Below are 17207 nucleotides of genomic sequence, written 5' to 3'. Positions count from 1 at the left end.
ATGTTTAATTAAATGTTATAAGGCAGAACCAGACAAGTGTAATCGGGGGGGAACATGCTGGATCTCTCTTTAAAGCTTCTGTGTTTAATCCAGTAGCTTGCCCTTTCAGATATTAATAATTTTTATATATGTTCATTCCTTCTTCTATTTCCTGATTCAGTGTTTTATTTTTTAAGGAAAAAATCATATATGTTACTTGTGAGCAATAATTTTACATTAGTTCCTTTAGAAAGATGGTGTGTGTGTGTGGGAGGCTCAAGAGGCAGGGAATATATATTACATGATTCTTTGGTGTGTTTATGAGTGAGTGAGTGATAGTCGCTCAGTCGTGTCTGACTCTTTCCAACCCCATAGACTGTAGCCTGCCAGGTTCCTTTGTCCATGGAGTTCTCCAGGCAACAATATTCAAGTGAGTTGCCATTTCCTTCTTCAAAAAGAAAAATTAAAAAGAAGATGTGAGTGGAGTTGATCCCATTTCTTCCTCTGCTACATTCCATTCAATAGACTTTTGTTTGGCACTTTTTTTTGTATTGGCCACAGACTAGTGGCACAGGCACAAAGCTTATTTAAAAGATAACTGCTTGAATTTAACTTAAATTCTCATGTTCCTAAATGGTGTGTTTTCTGGTTGTTAATTGCATCATGTGGTGCAGAGCGTGGAGTCAGATGTGAGTAGGAATCCTTTCTGCAGTGTTAGTATACCCTAGAGCAATGTGACATTTCGATCCTGAATTTTATCTTATGTGCTGCTGGAGTAACAGTACCCCTTAGTACTCAGGCATTCCGTGAGATGAAAGTGATCAAAAGCAGTTAGTTCAGTGTCTGTCACATAGAAGGTGCTCAATAAATATTTAATTCCTTTCCTTATTTTGGGGAAAACGAGAACAAAACCAGGCATTGGAATTTCTGTGTGCCTTAAAACTTGGTAGCTTTAATTTTTTAGAGAATGCGTTTACTTTTGGACTTAAAAAATTTTTTTTTTTGATGGAAAACTATTTTGATCTTAACTATTACACATATTTTCCATTTCATTTTTAGCTAACAAATTAACTATTCCCTGTGTTTAGCTAAAAATTAGCCATTCTCTGTGAAAATATATACATGTTACATTTTCAGAATTTTGTTGATTTTCAGTTATTCATTTTCAGAGTTTTGCATGATCTTTGGTTTTACTTGCATTATATAGAACAATATTCTTAGTATATAATAATCAGTGAGAGGTACATAGTTGCAGTTACTGAATAGAAATAGTTCTTATACTTAGTTTTCAAAAAGCAGCATCAATTTATTGACGAATCTTCGAAACATAGACTTTTCCTTACATACTGCTGTAGATTAGAACTAGATTTTTGTAACATGTCAGACATGGGGTCCAGTCTTTTCTTATAACCCATTAACCCTGGACAAGTTTCTTACCCCTTATAAGCCTCAATTTATTCTCCTAGAAAATGAAGCTGATAATGCCCACCTTATAGGATTATAGCAAGGATTAAACAATATAATGTGTAAGTCAGAGCTGTAATTCAACCCCATGAGTCCTCGTAAATCAGTGTTACCCTGGAAGTGGAAAATATACTTCTTGTTTTACTTCTGTTTGAAAGAGCTTGAAAGGTGATTGTCTATAGAGTTTACTATAAGAAAATAAAATCAATATATAGTCAATATGTAACTATTAGATATTGCTAAATTAGGGAGAAGCTAAAGTATCAGAATTAGTATTTTAATTGTGTAGTTATTGGAATGTCTTACACTTTATAATACTGTCAGTCTTATTTAATAAAATAAATGTGTGTGCGTGTGTGTGTGTTTAGTCACTAAGTCATGTCCAACTCTTTGTGACCCCATGGACTATAGCCTGCCAGGATCTTCTGTCCATGGGATATCCCAGGCAAGAATAATGGAGTGGGTTGCCATTTCCTTCTTCAGGGGATCTTCCTGACCCAAGGATCAAACCCGTGTCTCCTGCTTGGGCGGGTGGATTCTTTACCACTGAGCCACATTGTTGTTGCTAAGTTGTGCCCGACTCTGCTGTCCCATGAACTTCAGCATGCCAGGCTTCCCTGTCCATCACTGTTTCCTGGGGTTTGCTCAAACTCATGTCCATTGAGTCAGTGATGCAATCCAGCCATCTTGTGCTCTGCCGTCCCCCTCTCCTCTTGCCCTCAGTCTTTCCCAGCATCAGGGTCTTTTCTAATGAGTCACCTCTTCGCATCAGGTGGCCAGAGTGTTGGAGCTTCAGCTTTAGCATCAGTCCTTCCAATGAATATTCAGGATTGATTTCCTTTAGGATTGACTGGTTTGATCTCCTTGCTGTCCAAGGGACTCGCAGAAGTCTTTTCCAGCATTGAAGTTAGAAAGCATCAATTCTTTGGCGCTCAGTCTTCTTTATGGTCCAGCTCTCACATCCGTACATGACTACTGGAATACCATAGTTTTGACTGTCTGGACCTTTGTCAGCAAAGTGATGTCTGTGCTTTTTCTTTTTTTTTTTTCAATTATTTTTATTAGTTGGAGGCTCATTACTTCGCAACATTGCAGTGGGTTTTGTCATATATTGACATGAATCAGCCATGGAGTTACATGTATTCCCCATCCTGATCCCCCCTCCCCCACCCGATTCCCCTGGGTCCTCCCAGTGCACCTGGCCCAAGCACCTGTCTCATGCATTCCACCTGGGCCGGTGGTCTGTTTCACCATAGATAATATACATGCTGTTCTCTCGAAACATCCCACCCTCGCCTTCTCCCACAGAGTCCAAAAGTCTGTTCTGTACATCTGTGTCTCTTGTTCTGTTTTGCATATAGGGTTATCATTACCATCTTTCTAAATTCCATATATATGTGTTAGTATGCTGTAATGATCTTTATCTTTTTGGCTTACTTCACTCTGTATAATGGGCTCCAGTTTCATCCATCTCATTAGAACTGATTCAAATGAAATCTTTTTAACGGCTAAGTAATATTCCATGGAAAAATATGGAACACTTCATGAATTTGCGTGTCATCCTTGCACAGGGGCCATGTTAATCTTCTCTGTATCGTTCCAATTTTAGTGTATGTGCTGCTGAAGCGAGCACTGTCTCTGCTTTTTAATATGCTATCTAGGTTTGTGATAGCTTTTCTTCCAACGAACAAGTGTCTTTTAATTTTGTGGCTGCAGTCACTGTCTGCAGTGATTTTGAAGCCCAAGAAAATAAAATCTGTCACTGCTTGCATTTTTTCCTCCTATTTGCCATTAGAGTGGTATCATCTGCGTATCTGAAGTTGTTGATATTTCTTCTGGCATTTTTGATTCCAGCATGTGATTTATCCAGTTCAGCATTTCACATGATGTACTCTGCATATAAGTTAAATAAACAGGATGACAATATACAGCTTTGATGTACTCCTTTCCCAGTTTTGAACCTGTTTGTTGTTCCGTGTAAGGTTCTAATTCTATCACTGTTTCCATTGGGAGAAAAGCCATGACAAACCTAGACAGTATATTAAAAAGCAGAGACATTACTTCACTGACAAAGGTCCGTCTAGTCAAAGCTATGGTTTTTCCAATAGTCATATATGGATGTGAGAGTTGGACCATAAAGAGAGCTGAATGCTGAAAAATTGATGCTTTTAAAGTGTGGTGTTGGAGAAGACTCTTGAGAGTCCCTTGGACAGCAAGGAGATTCAACCAGTTCATCCTAAAGGAAATCAGTCCTGAATATTCTTTGGAAGGACTGATGCTGAAGCTGAAGCTCCAATACTTTGGCCACCTGATGCGAAGAACTGACTCATTGGAAAAGACCCTGATGTTGGGAAAGATTGAAGGCAGGAGGAGAAAGGGACAACAGAAGATGAGATGGTTGGATGGCATCACCGACTCAATGGCCATGAGTTTGGGCAAGCTCCGGGAGTTGATGATGGACAGGGAAACCTGCCATGCTGCAGTCCATGGGGTTGCAAAGAATCGGACATGACTGAGCTGAAGAATATTCCACAGTTTGTTGTGATCCACACAGTGAAGGATCCACACTATGCTAAAGTCATAGTCAATGAAGCAGACGTAGATGTTTTTGTGGAATTTCCTTGCTTTCTTTATGATATAACAATTGTTAGCAGCTTGATCTCTGGTTCCTCTGCCTTTTTTAAACCCAGCTTGTATATCTGGAAGTTCTCTGTTCACGTACTGATGAAGCCTAGCTTGAAGGATTTTGAGCATAATTTTACTGGCATGTGAAATGAACACAATTATTCGGTAGTTTGAACATTCTTTGGTATTGCCCTTCTTTGGGATTGGAATGAAAACTGACTTTTTCCAGTCCTGTGGCCACTGCTGAGTTTTCCAAATTTACTGCCATATTGAGTGCAGCATTTTAACAACATCATCTTTTAGGATTTGAAATAGCTGGAATTCCATCAGCTCCACTAGCTTTGTTTGTAGTAGCTTTTCCTACGGCCCACTTGACTTCACATTCCAGGATGTCTGGCTCTAGGTGAGTAACCACACCCATTGTGGTTATCCTGGTCATTAAGACTTTTTTGTATAGTTCTTCTATATTTTCTTGCCACATCTTCTTAATGTCTTCTGCTTCTATTAGGTCCTTGCCACTTCTGTCCTTTATTGTGTCCTTCCTTGCGTGAAATATTCCCTTGATATTTCCAATTTTCTTGAAGAGATCTCTAGTCTTTCCCATTCTATTATTTTCCTCTATTTCTTTGCATTGTTCAGTTAAGACCTTCTTATCTCTCCTTCCTATTCTCTGGAACTCTGCATTCAATTGGGTATATCTTTCCCTTTCTCCCTTTCTTTTCACTTTTCTTCTTTCCTCAGCATATTTGTAAAGCCTCCTCAGGCAACCACTTTGCCTTCTTGCATGTTTTTTTCCTTTGGGATTTTTGTGGTCATTGCCTCTTGTACAGAGTTATGAACTTCTGTCTATAGTTCTTCAGGTACTCTGTCTACCAGATCTAATCCCTTGAATCTACTAGTCACCTTCACTGTCTGTTCATAAGGGATTTGATTTAGGTATACCCGAATGACCTTGTGGTTTTCCCTACTGTATTCATTTTAAACCTGAATTTTGCAATAAGGACTCATGATCTGAGCTACAGTCAGCTCCAGGTTGTTTTTGCTGACTCTGTAGAGCTTCACCATCTTCGGCTGCAGAGGATATAATCAATCTGATTTCGCTATTGATTATCTGATGATGTCCATGTATAGAGTTGTCTCTTGCATTCCCTATGACCAATGTGTTTTCTTGGCAAAACTCTGTTAGCCTTTGCCCTGCTTCATTTTGTACTCCAAGGCCAAATTTGCCTTGGTACCTCTTGACTTCCTGCTTTTGCATTCCAATCCCCTATGATGAAAAGGACACCTTTTGTGTGTGTGTGTGTGTGTGTTATATCTGGAAGGTTTTATAGATCTTCGTAGAAGTGGTCAACGTCAACTTATTCAGCATCAGTGTTTAGGACGTAGACTTGGGTTACTGGAATGTTGAATGGTTTGCCTTGGAAACAAACTGAGATCATTCTGTTGTTTTGAGATTTCACCCAAGTACTGCCATTTCCGACTCTTTTGTTGACTATCAAGTCTACTCCATTTCTCCTAAGAGATTCTTGCCACAGTAGTAGATATAATGGTCATCTGAATTAAATTTTCCCATTCCCATTCATTTTAGTTCACTGATTCCTAAGATGTCAGTGTTTACTCTTGCCATCTCCTGCTTGATCATGTCCAGTTTACCTTGATTCAGGGACCTAACATTCCAGGTTCCTATGCAGTGTTGTTACTTACAACGTTGAACTTGACTTTCATCACCAAACACATCCACAACTGTGCATCGTTTCTTCTTTGGCCCAGCTGCTTCTTTCTTTCTGGAGTTATTAGTAGTTGCTCTCTGCTCTTCCCAAGTAGCATATTGGACACCTTCCAACCTGGGGGAGCTCCTCTTCTGGTGTCACATCTTTTTGCCTTTTTATATTGTTCATGGGGTTCTTGGGGCAAGAATACTGGAGTGGTTTGCCATTTCCTTCTCCAGTGGACCATGTTTTGTCGGAACTCTTCACTGTAACCCATCCATCTTGAGTGGCTCTGCAAGGCATGGCTCATAGCTTCGTTGAGTTACACAAGCCCCTTCGCCACAACAAGGCTGTGATCCATGCAGGGGTTTATGGATAATACCAGATTACTTTATCCATTCAGTTTGGGTTGTTTCAACTTTTTCACTATCATGAATTATGTTGCTTTGGATATTTTATGTGGTTTCATTTCTCTTGGGCATATACTTAGAAGTGAAATTGCCAGGGTCAAATGGTAACTATTTAAACCTTTTTGAGGAACTGCACCATTTTACATTACCACAGATTCTTCACATCCTCAAAACACTTGTTATCTGTCTTTTAAATTACTGTATAGCCATCCTAGTGGGTGTGAAGTGGTAAGATAAGGCTTTATTTGAAATTTGTAACTTTTATTTACAGTCATTAGGTAAGTTGTTGAAACTTTTACTTGCAGATAAATTGCCAGATTCTTCGATGAGAAGGGGTTTTTGGCTTGAGGATGAATGGTGTGAACTTTTTAGTTTCATGTTTAGTAAACGGTGAGGTGGTTAACCACACTGGGTGGTGATGAAGATAGTGATATGGGGACTTCAACTAAAAGATTGAATTCTAAGAATTTTTGTCGGTAAAATGCAGTTGTAAACCTTAGGTTTAGTTTTCTGCTAAATGCTAAAATATTTCTTAAAAGTTAAGAGTACGGTTGCAAATTTACCTATTAACGTTTCTAAGCACTCAGTTCTGACAGGTTTTAAGGATTGTCATTATCTCCCCATGAGATGTAATTCTGTATAAATGCAGATTAGTCAAAAATACAAATTATTTACAGCAAAGTTCTTTATACTTGTATGTAGGATGGCCCCCTATTGTTTGTTCCCATTCAGGGAAAAGGTTATTAAAACCTTTTCTGTGAGGTTTTGTAGGACACAGTTCAAAGTCAGCAGTAATGACTTGCTTATGTTTCTAAAGTTTTTTCAAACTAGTTAGGAAATTCTCCAGGGAACCATTGTTTGAGTAAACAGAATGCATTTTGTGGCTTCATTCTACATACAGTGGATCACCTTCAGTATTTTCCCATTTGATTATGATCACTGTTAGATCTTTTAATGCTAACTTTGAACTGAGTGAGCTGAAAGTTATACAAGATTATATAACTGGTTTTTACACAGTCTTATAGTTGCTTTGGATGCCATAATTTCTATATAGTTATTAAAAAAAAAACAGTAGTTCTGAAGTCTTTTGCTGGGATTAATGAAAATGTAAACATTTCTGTTTGTAATATAGTTCTTCTTTAACCTCTCATGGTAAGGTTTGGTAGCTTATCTGCCAGAATTCATTTTATTTAAATTAAGAAAGATAAATGGTAAATGTTTTCATTATGTTTTTAAACCTCAGCAGAGCCTATCTTAGAATTCCCTTTATTAAAATAAAGAGCAAGCAGTATCAGAATTTTGTGAAAATATTCCCTTAAACTTTATGTAAACATTAGTCTCCATTTCTCATTTTAAATTGAGAGAAACAATTTCTAATTATTTGAAGTAAAGCACTGCGACTTTGAGAAAAAATTTTTAAACTTCAGAATTTCATCATTTAGACCTTCTTGTGATTCTGGTGATATAATAGCTGTCCATGGTTTTTTGTTTGTTTGTTTGTTTTTAAATTAGTAGCTAAATTAAATTATTTTTGAGATTATTCTGAGGTCACTGTTAGAAATTTTTGCTCAGAGGTTAAAAAGAAAGATTGAAATTCTTTATTCTGGCACAGCCCTTCATGGTCTGCTTCCAACCTGATCATTCCTCACTCTTATTTCTGCTTACCCCATTATCCAGTGCTCCCAGGTTAACAAAATTTTCCTTGATTTCTTTTGCCTTTTATTACTTATTTGTGTAATGTACAAAAGTTTTGTCAACAGTGTGCCATCTTTCTAATAGGTGTTTCATGTCTGTTATTTACAATTCTTTTTTTTTTTTTTAGAATTCTTAGAATGATTCTGTAATATCCATGGTGTCATGGATGTTCTACAACTGAAGAAACTGAGGCTTAGAGAGTTTTATTGACTTTCCTAAGCCCACATCCACGATTCAGACCATATAACTGACTACAAAGTCCAGTCTTTTTCATCAAGTGAACTTCCCCATGTGTTCTGTATTTGTTTTATCCTAAGATTTTCCATACTGCTTAAGGGAGTATTCAAATTAGGAGAGCACAACTTTAGTTGATTGATTTTGGTGGATGTTCGCCTTTGAAGTGTGCTACTGGCACGTAGCTATTTGTATTCATTTTTAAAAATGTATATATGCGTGTATTTTGGGAATTTCTGCTTTCATACACTTATTTTTGAAGTAGATAATGTGCCTGCTTTGTGATTAGTAGATAAGTATAATAACTGACCTCTGGACCTCATTTCTCTGATCTGAAATTGAGTGATGGGCTAGATGTTAAAGCCGTTTCCACACTTAATAGTCTGTTCAATATTTCTAAAGAAGAGCTCAATGAAAAGATAGTTGGTATGTGAACACCTCTAGGCAATGGTGACTAAATGTCGTTAATGAAGTAACAGAGTGGGTGGCAGTGGTCTGTTGGTAGTGGCTGAGGAAGATAGGAGAATCAAGGTCAAGGGACTGTGATTTACAGAGATGTTTTCCCTGAATGATTAAAGAGAATGTAGTTCTGAATAAAAACACAGAAACTCTGGAAATTAGCTGGGTGAATAGTTTGTGGCTAAGGTCTTTTCCCTCTCTACCTATTATTCCCCTTCTTTTGCCCCCTCCCCCCTTTTTTTGTTGTTGTTTTTTTATTCTTTTTTGACTGTGCCTTGCAGCTTGTGGGATCTTAGTTCCCCAGTTAGGGGTCAAACCCACACCCTTGGCAGTGAAAGCAGTGAGTCCTCACCACAGGACTGCCGGGGAATTCCCTCTTCTGCCCTTTCTTGTGATGTTTATATTTGTGGAAAATGCATGTCAAACTGTGTTATGTGAAAATAACCAGGTCACCACTAGCACACTTGAAATAATTAAAACTTTCATATTGCTCATAAAGTAGGAATTCAGTAATTAAAATGTGGACCCATTATTGTGAATCTTAAGATAATTTGTTTATAAAGCAAAGTAGGGTGTGTTTTGCATTCAAAAAGGATGACAATTTTAGTGACAACTTTGATATAGCCTACCCACCCTGAAGGTATTAGATATGCTAATATTGACATGTAGGTAATCAGGTGATGTTTTGGCTGGCTGGAAAATTGTTACCCAGCTAGAAAACTATCATGCTTTTCCTTGTCAGCTTCTGGAGTCTTTGAATCAGTGAATCTTGACTTAGCAAAGAAATAATCCTTGACCAAGAGCAAGGAAGTGTTCTTTAGTCAAATACATTTTTTTTTCCCCCCAGCATACTAAATCCCTCAGAGATTTGTAACTGCACATTAGTATTTTAAAAACTGAAGAGTAAAAGTAAAGAATTTGTTTCACTTTATTTAGTGGTCTGTTACCCAGACTAATTGACTGTGGAACCATTTTTTCCACATGATACTTAGTAGTAAAGCTTTTACTGATCTAGATCAACTTTTATCTGTTTTGTAAAGCCTCACTCTTCACAATATCCATGGCGATTTCAGCCCTCTGGTGATTGGCTCTGATTATTTCTGAAGGACTTCATTCTGTTGTTGGTTACTGCTGATTAGTAGAAAATTTCTTTTATAATTAAGATCTGCTTTTCTTTAGTATCTATCCTTTTTTTGTTTACCTCTAAAATTATACAGGATAAACATTTGCTCTCCTTTTAATATCTGAAGATGACAAGATAATTTCTTCTCTTCCCTGGTATAGTGACTCAAAGCTCTCAATGCCTGGGTTCATATTTTAGTTTCATTGCTTTTGCCTTGTGATCTTGCACAAGTCATCATCTCTGTGCCTCAGTTTCCTCATCCTTAAAAAGGGAATAGCAGTCATACTTTAGTAGGCTAAATGGGATAATCCATATAAAGAGCTAATTGCATAGTGTGTTGATTTGGTCCCCTGGGAATCACTGAGATGGATGCCCATGACGGGAAAGGGAGAGGAAACTGAACTGACCAAGGAGAGCCTCAATCTATGATGCAGATCTTGGGGAGGGGAGGGGGGAGCGGAAACTCAGTCAACTCAATAAGAAACTCAAGAGCAAAAACTTCTTATTAGAAGAAATGTCTAGGTTCTAGAATACCCACTGTGTTTAGTCACTGGCTAGGAGCTGCCCAGGCTTCCCTGGTGGCTTAGCGGTAAAGAATCTGCCTGCCAATGCAGGAAATGCGAGTTCGATCCCTGGGTGGGGAAGATCCCCTGGAAAAGGAAATGGCAGCCTACTCCAGTGCTCTTGCCTGGGAAAACCATGGACTGGGGAGCCTAGCAGAATACAGTCCATGGGGTTGCAAAGAATCGGACTGAACAACAAGGAACTGCCCAAGAAGAGTATGGCCTCCACTGGAAAGCTGAGATGAATTCTGATATGCTGCAGCTGGAGGCTGTTAGCTAATTGTACCCTTTGCCTGTGAAAGCAAGTTCTTTTTTGAAGGGAGAGGCAAGTGAATGCTATAGTCCTTTTTTTATGTTGTATCGATCTATGTCTCTAAACATTTTCTGAGAGCAACTCCTCCCTTTTCCATGGCCTTCTCTTCCTGATGGGAAAGTTAGAAGAAGTAGGACAGTGAGACAGGCTTCAGCCTCCTTCTCTGTAGCTAGTCTTAGGGTCACAGTGGTTCTCATTGTCTCCTCCACTATCTAGTCTGAATTCTTGCCATCAGCTATCATTTCTGAAGGTCTTGGTGGTTTATCTAGTGATATGACCCAAACCTTTCTGAAGGGTCTGAAAACCATACTCTTCTAAGGGTGAAGTGGTTGTGTTTTTCCATTCACAGTCACAATTGGGCAGGGGAGTATCAAGTGGTACCCAGTAGATCATCTGAATTCCACACATACTTCTTGATTCCATTATGTAACAGCAGCCCTACGTCTCCTGAGGATGAGGTTTAATTAGCTCTGCCATGGTAGTGATTCTTCTTGTCTCCTGGTCCCTGGTCACACAGAGTCCTAAATGCTCAGGTATGAGCCTTGATATATCTCCTGGCAAGTGTGCCCAGGACCTCTAACTCTGTAGAGCCCAGTGTTTGGGAATCCACTGGAGACCTCCAGTGGATCACTGGGGATGATGGTAAGTGGGGGGTCATTTTGGCTTCTACCTTTTGGTTCTTGAATCTATGGGTTCTTAGACCCAACTGGAAACATAGCTTTGAATCAGTACATATACTGCATCCTAGAGGATATTGTACCATTCTTGCCTCTGAGCTGGTACACTGGCTGTGTCCTTAGTAGGTCATTCCAATAATCTGTAAGCCTGGCTGCCTTTTTGTGATAAGACCACTTGGTCCCATGGATATGGGCCCACTGCCATATTTCCTTCATGATGAAGTGGTTCCCTTGGTTGGATGCTCCATTATGTGGGATTCCCTGTTTGTGGGTCAAGTACTCTCTAAGCCCTTTTTTAATCGTGTGGCTGGAGCTCTGTTGGCAGGAAACACAAACCCATACCTGGAATAAGTATCTTTTGAATACTCGTAAGGATCAGTCACTGGCCCTTTCAAGAGGGAGTAACACAAGTGGTCAGCTTGTCATCTAGAGCCAGTTGGTCAGCATGAGGTATAGTGCTGTACTGGGGGCTCGGTGTTGGTCTCTGTTGCTCGTAGGTTGAATATTCAGAGTCGGCAGTAGCCTGATTAAGCCTTGGTAAGTGGGAGTCTATGCCTCCTCCTCTGCATCCGTCTTCACTTCCGTTAGAGTGGCTTCTCTGTTCCTGTCTCCATGTGCCAGTTCTGGGGTGGCTAATGTCAGCTGTCTGAGTCATTTTGTCTGCTTGGTTGCTTGCCTCTTCTGCATTGGATGCTTTCTGGTGGACATTAACACCTGGAGAAGATTTTCACACTTTATGTTCACTCCCATATATTAATTCATTTGTCTCCACTCACATCTTTTTGCATCCATTATACAGTCTTTTTCCTTAAAGACCCCTAACCAGGTACTCAATCCATTTGCATTGCCCATAAGTCTGTATATTCTCGTCTCAGGCCACTTTTCTTTCTGCACAAAGTGTATCAAAGCTAAATCTTAGGGAGACTTTCCACTATCAAGGTCACCCCTAAGTGTAGTTGTAATGACACTATTGGGTTTTTGTTTTGTTTTTTAATTTTTATTTATTTATTTGGCTGCATGGGGTCTTAGTTGTGGCATGTGGGATCTAGTTCCCTGACCAGGAATCAAACCCAGGCCTTCTGCATTGGGAGCATGAAGTCTTAGCCACTGGACCACCACGGAAGTCCCTGAAGCCTTTTTTTTTTTTCCCAGTGTGCATTCACATACTGACCTGACCTGTTGTAAGCGAAACTTTGGTTATGTCCTCCTTAAGTTGATTTCATGCTGCTGCTGCTTAGTTACTTCAGGTCATGTCTGACTCTGTGCAACCCTCTGGACTGTAGCCCACCAGGCTTCTCTGTCCATGGAATTCTCCAGGTAAGAGTACTGGAGTGGGTTGCCATGCCCTCCTCCAGGGGATCTTCCCAACCCAGGGATGGAACCAAAGTCTCCTGCATTGCAGTTAGATTCTTTACAACTGAGCCACCAGGGAGGCCCCAAGTTGGTTTCATAGGATCCCCCAAACAGTTATAGATGTGAGCTGAAGAAGGGTGCTGGCACAGCTGTGGTAGATGTCAGGGAAGTCTTGCCTGCCTACTTACATAGCTTACTTGTGCCCTTTGGTTCTACTTGGGTTTGATTTTTGTTATACTATTTCTGCCTCATAATGGATTGTTGCTGAGCTCACTTGACTTTATGACTTGGAGAGCTTCCTGTTGAACCCTGCTTATGGGCAGTTCTGGACATACGGTGCCCAATGGTCAAGTGTTCTATCTCTTCCAGAGCCCAGTAGCACACCAGAAACTGTTTTTCTAATAGCATGACTTTTCTGCAGAACTCCAGGGGCCTGCATTGTATCTCTCCCACTGGGGCTTGCTATAAATGCTATACTGCAACTTTTCCCACCATTTATACCTCCAGTGGCATAGGAACTGCTTGCTCTACAACCTGGATCTACTGCAGAGTTGTTTATGCCACTCAAAGCTGACAGCCTTTCATACTAAGTACATGGGCCAGAGCAGTGTATAGAATGTGTTGTATCTAGAATCTGAAGAAATCTACCAGACCTTGTGCTTCCCTTTTTTTTTTTTTTTTAAATAGTGGAGATACAAGGTGCAGCAGTTTGTCTTTTGCTTTGGGGAAGGGGGTGTTGGCATAACCTTAACCATTGGATTCCCAAAACTTCATTGAAATGGCAGACCCCTGAATATTTGTAGTTTTTCTCTCATCCTTTGGATATATCTCCTTGGGAATGCTAGCCATCTCTTGTTCATCTTGCATGAACAACATCATGTCGTTGATTTAAAAGGTTAGTATTCTGTTCTGAGTTCAGGTCTCTTCAGACTATATTATGACAAGGTATGACAATTAATACAGCCCTGAGGCAAAACTGAGTGTATCCTGTTGTTCACTCCACATGAAAGGAACTGTTTCTAATTGGGATAGAAAAGAACTCATTAGCCAAATCAGTGACTGCATGACATGTTGTTGTTGTTTGGTCACTAAGTCGTGTCCAGCTCTTTTGTGACCCCATGGACTATAGTCTGCCAGGTTCCTCTGTCCATGGGCTTTCCCAGGCTAGAATACTGGAGTGGGTCGCCGTTTCCTTCTGCAGGGGATCGTCGCAACCCAGGGATGGAACCTCCATGTCCTGCATCGGCAGGTGGATTCTTTACCACTGAACCACGAGGGAAGCCTATGTGCCGTGTACCTGAGGCTTCTCTCTGCTGTAGCAAACATTACGTCCTGCACGGTGGCTGCGGGATTCCGCAGTGGCTCAGTGGTACAGAATCCACCTGCAGTGCAGGAGATGCAGGAGACACAGGTTCGATCCCTGGCTTGGGAAGATTGCTTGGAGTAGGAGATGGCAACCCACTCCAGTATTCTTGCTTGGAAAATCCCATGGACAGAGGAGCCTGGGGAACTATAGTCCATAGGGTGGCAAAGAGTTGGACACAACTGAGCGTAGCAACATGATAGCTATGGCCATGGCTACTACTTGGTTGAACTTGCGTTAGTCTCTTAATTCTCTAGGATCCAGCTAGTTTCTACACAGAACAGACTGGTGAATTAAACGTATGAAAGGGACCACTACCCTTGTGTCTTTGAGACCCTTAAGGGTGGCATTAATATCTGCCATTCCTCTTACCTCCACCCTGACACAATATTTTTTTGATTTACTCTTTTGGCCAAGAAGTAGGGAGACATTTTAAAATCTCATTTGGCTTTGAACTGCTAAGTATGCCAATCCCATTTATATATTCAGGGCCTGGGAAAATAACTGCTGGGTGGGTCAGTGGACAGTGGACCCACTGTAAACTATTCTTTGGCCAGGATTCTATTAATTGCCTAGTTCCTATATTCCTTCCCCTGTAGTAGAGCCATGATGTTCCAACGATGTTCCAGGTTTCCAGATATCAACACTAACTTAGGCTCTGTGGCCTGTAGTTCTTCAAATGCCTAGGTATTTTCCTTTTCTCACTATACCTATATAGTCACCTGAGTAAATAGTCATAGATCCTTTTGGGGAAATATATATATATATATATAATATTTGTTTCAGGGTCTTACTCCTGGGGACCCAGCCATCTCTTTAAATCCGTGGGTCTGGATCCGAAAACTAACTCAGGTCTAGGAATTAGGCAAGGAATAGTAGCTATTTATTGAGGCAGGCACTCGCAGTTTTGTTTTTATCTGTTCTTGCTTGCTTTGACTGTGAATGTAGTAATAAGCAGAACTGTTGTTGATTGCCTGTTTTGCTCTTATGACACCAAGTTCTGTTAACTATCTCCACAGCTCCCTGTGGATCAGGCTTTATTGGCTGTCTCCTACCTTGCAAGTTACGATGATAGCGTGGTCCACTAGCTTCTGGTTTTTAGTGCCACCACCTGGCCGCTGTTGCTTCCGAGCCCCATCATTGCCTTCATCAATGAACCAGTTTCCATGACAGCCTCTACTATAGAGGAGAGCCACCCCGTCTCAGTGATGCTAATGCCTGTCTCACCCGTGTATTCTGGTGTCCTTGGTCAGTGGTGTGTCTAATGGACCATCTTATGAAACATAACTGGTGATTCTTCTGACCTCACATAATATATCCACTCCAGCATTCCCCCCTTTCTGGAGCCTTTTAATCCCATCACCAGTTCTCTGCCATGTTAATTCAGGCATTTGAACTTCATTCAGTGTGGGCTATTTTTTCTAGGCTTCTAGGAGTCACTAGCAGTGAGTTAGTGATTAGTGAAATAGCTCAGTCATGTCCGACTCTTTGCGACCCCGTGGACTGTAGCCTACCAGGCACCTCCCTCCATGGGATTCTCCAGGCAAAAATACTGGAGTGGGTTACCATTTCCTTCCCCAGGGGATCTTCCCGACCCAGGGATCAAACCCAGGTCTCCCACATCGCAGGCAGACGCTTTAACCACTGAGCTACCAGGGAATTGTCACAGTGGTAATCCCCATATTCTGTGACAGTGGCTCTCCTCCTAATCAGACTTTATCTTATTCAGTCATGTTTGACCTCCTTGATTAAATACTCTCAAAATCCATCACCGTGGGTATCCCTACTGATCCAGCTGGTATATGCTGGCTAATTCTTGCAGCACCTTTGGGGTGTTGTCTCTCTTTTCTGTTATCAAGCCCAAGATGTCCTTAACAGGATTAACATTAATTATTATCATGGCAACCAGGAATGGAGGTGGGCGGCAGATTTTGAGGGGAGCTCTTGTTGCCTTGCAGGAGAGAGACCTCTGAAGTGTGTTCCTTTAGAGGGGGAAGTGCCAGAGTCAGAGTCTTTGGAGGCAACCATCTTGTTTATCCCTTCACCATCTATCAGGCCTCCATGTTTTCCAAACCAGGACTCTGACCTTAAGCATAGCAAACTTGCCCTGAATGAGATTCAGTCCTCTTTGAAGCCTTGCAGCCTTTAATTATCTCTTTCTGCTCTTCACTGTAAATGATAAGGACTTCTTTGTGAGCTACCAGAGAGCCGCACTTAATTTCCAATAGTCAGTTGCCCATGCTAGCAAGTCAGTGCCATGTAATAGCCAGCCAATTCCATTGTTCTTATTCGTATTGTTCCCCTTAAACTTTTCAGTCATCACAGTTATTACACCAGATGGAATATTCCTCTTTGGAAACATTTTCCCAAGAAAGTTTTAGCATTTTCCGAGGAAAGTTTTAGCATTTGGGCCATTAGCTTGTTCCAGGGACTGCCCGTGCCTCACACATCAACTGGTTGAGATCCTTATTGCCAGCAGGAAGTGATCTAGTTTCCAAACCCCATTTCTTACCTTCTGCTTTCTCAGTCCATTTCTGGTACCAGCTGTGCCAGTTGGAGTTCTGGAAGTGAACGTCAAGACAGAGTTAGGAATACAAGAGGTATAAGGGAGAGGGGGTTCCCTGGTGGCTCAGTTGGTAAAGAATCCTCCTGCAATGCGGGAGACCTGGGTTTGACCCCTGGGTTGGGAAGATCCCCTGGAGGAGGGAACGGTTGCCCACTCCAGTATTATGGCCTGGAGAATTCCATGGACTATATAGTCCATGTGGTTGCAAAGAGTCGGACACGACTAAGCTACTTTCACAAGGGAGAGGGGGAGGACTCGTATGAAAGGCCAGAGGGAGGAAACAGAATTGGCAGGAAGAGCCTCAGTGTGATTCTGATCTACAGAGTCTCAGACCCAGTGAGGGCTCCATCAAATATTCTTCATTAGAGGGTCCTGTATTTGACAGAAATGTCCAGGCTTTAGTGCTGTGCTGTGATCAGCTATCCAGGAAGACAGTGGTCTTAGCTTGAGAGCTAGGGATCCTCAAGGGACTATAGCTGGAAACTGCCATCTGACTTCTAGGCTATGCTATCAGTTATTGGAGGGCTGGAAGCATATCTTGTAGTATTTAACCCATCTCCTCTGAATCTCCTTCTGCTATTCACACTCTTTGTTATTCCCTCTTTTCTTTGAAGTATGTTCCATGGAAAAAGGGGCTAGTTGAGTCTGCATGTCAAATGATTGTGCAGATGCTT

The 17207-nt window shown here is 41.0% G+C and overlaps 1 protein-coding gene and 1 non-coding gene across 4 annotated transcripts in view; one reads left to right on the top strand and one right to left on the bottom strand.

Moving 5' to 3' along the window:
* Positions 1 to 17207, top strand: part of ZFYVE9 (zinc finger FYVE-type containing 9) — a 176329-nt gene that overhangs the window by 2383 nt on the left and 156739 nt on the right. The gene's annotated exons all lie outside the window — the stretch shown is intronic.
* On the bottom strand, positions 2970 to 3076 carry LOC122678463. The gene has a single exon (XR_006336135.1). It is a non-coding gene; the product is annotated as a U6 spliceosomal RNA (small nuclear RNA).

Source organism: Cervus elaphus, chromosome 20 (genome assembly GCF_910594005.1).
Source record: "Cervus elaphus chromosome 20, mCerEla1.1, whole genome shotgun sequence".
Classification (NCBI taxonomy): domain Eukaryota; kingdom Metazoa; phylum Chordata; class Mammalia; order Artiodactyla; family Cervidae; genus Cervus; species Cervus elaphus.
Note: the sequence above shows the minus strand (reverse complement) of the source record. Positions and strands in the feature narration are given on the sequence as shown.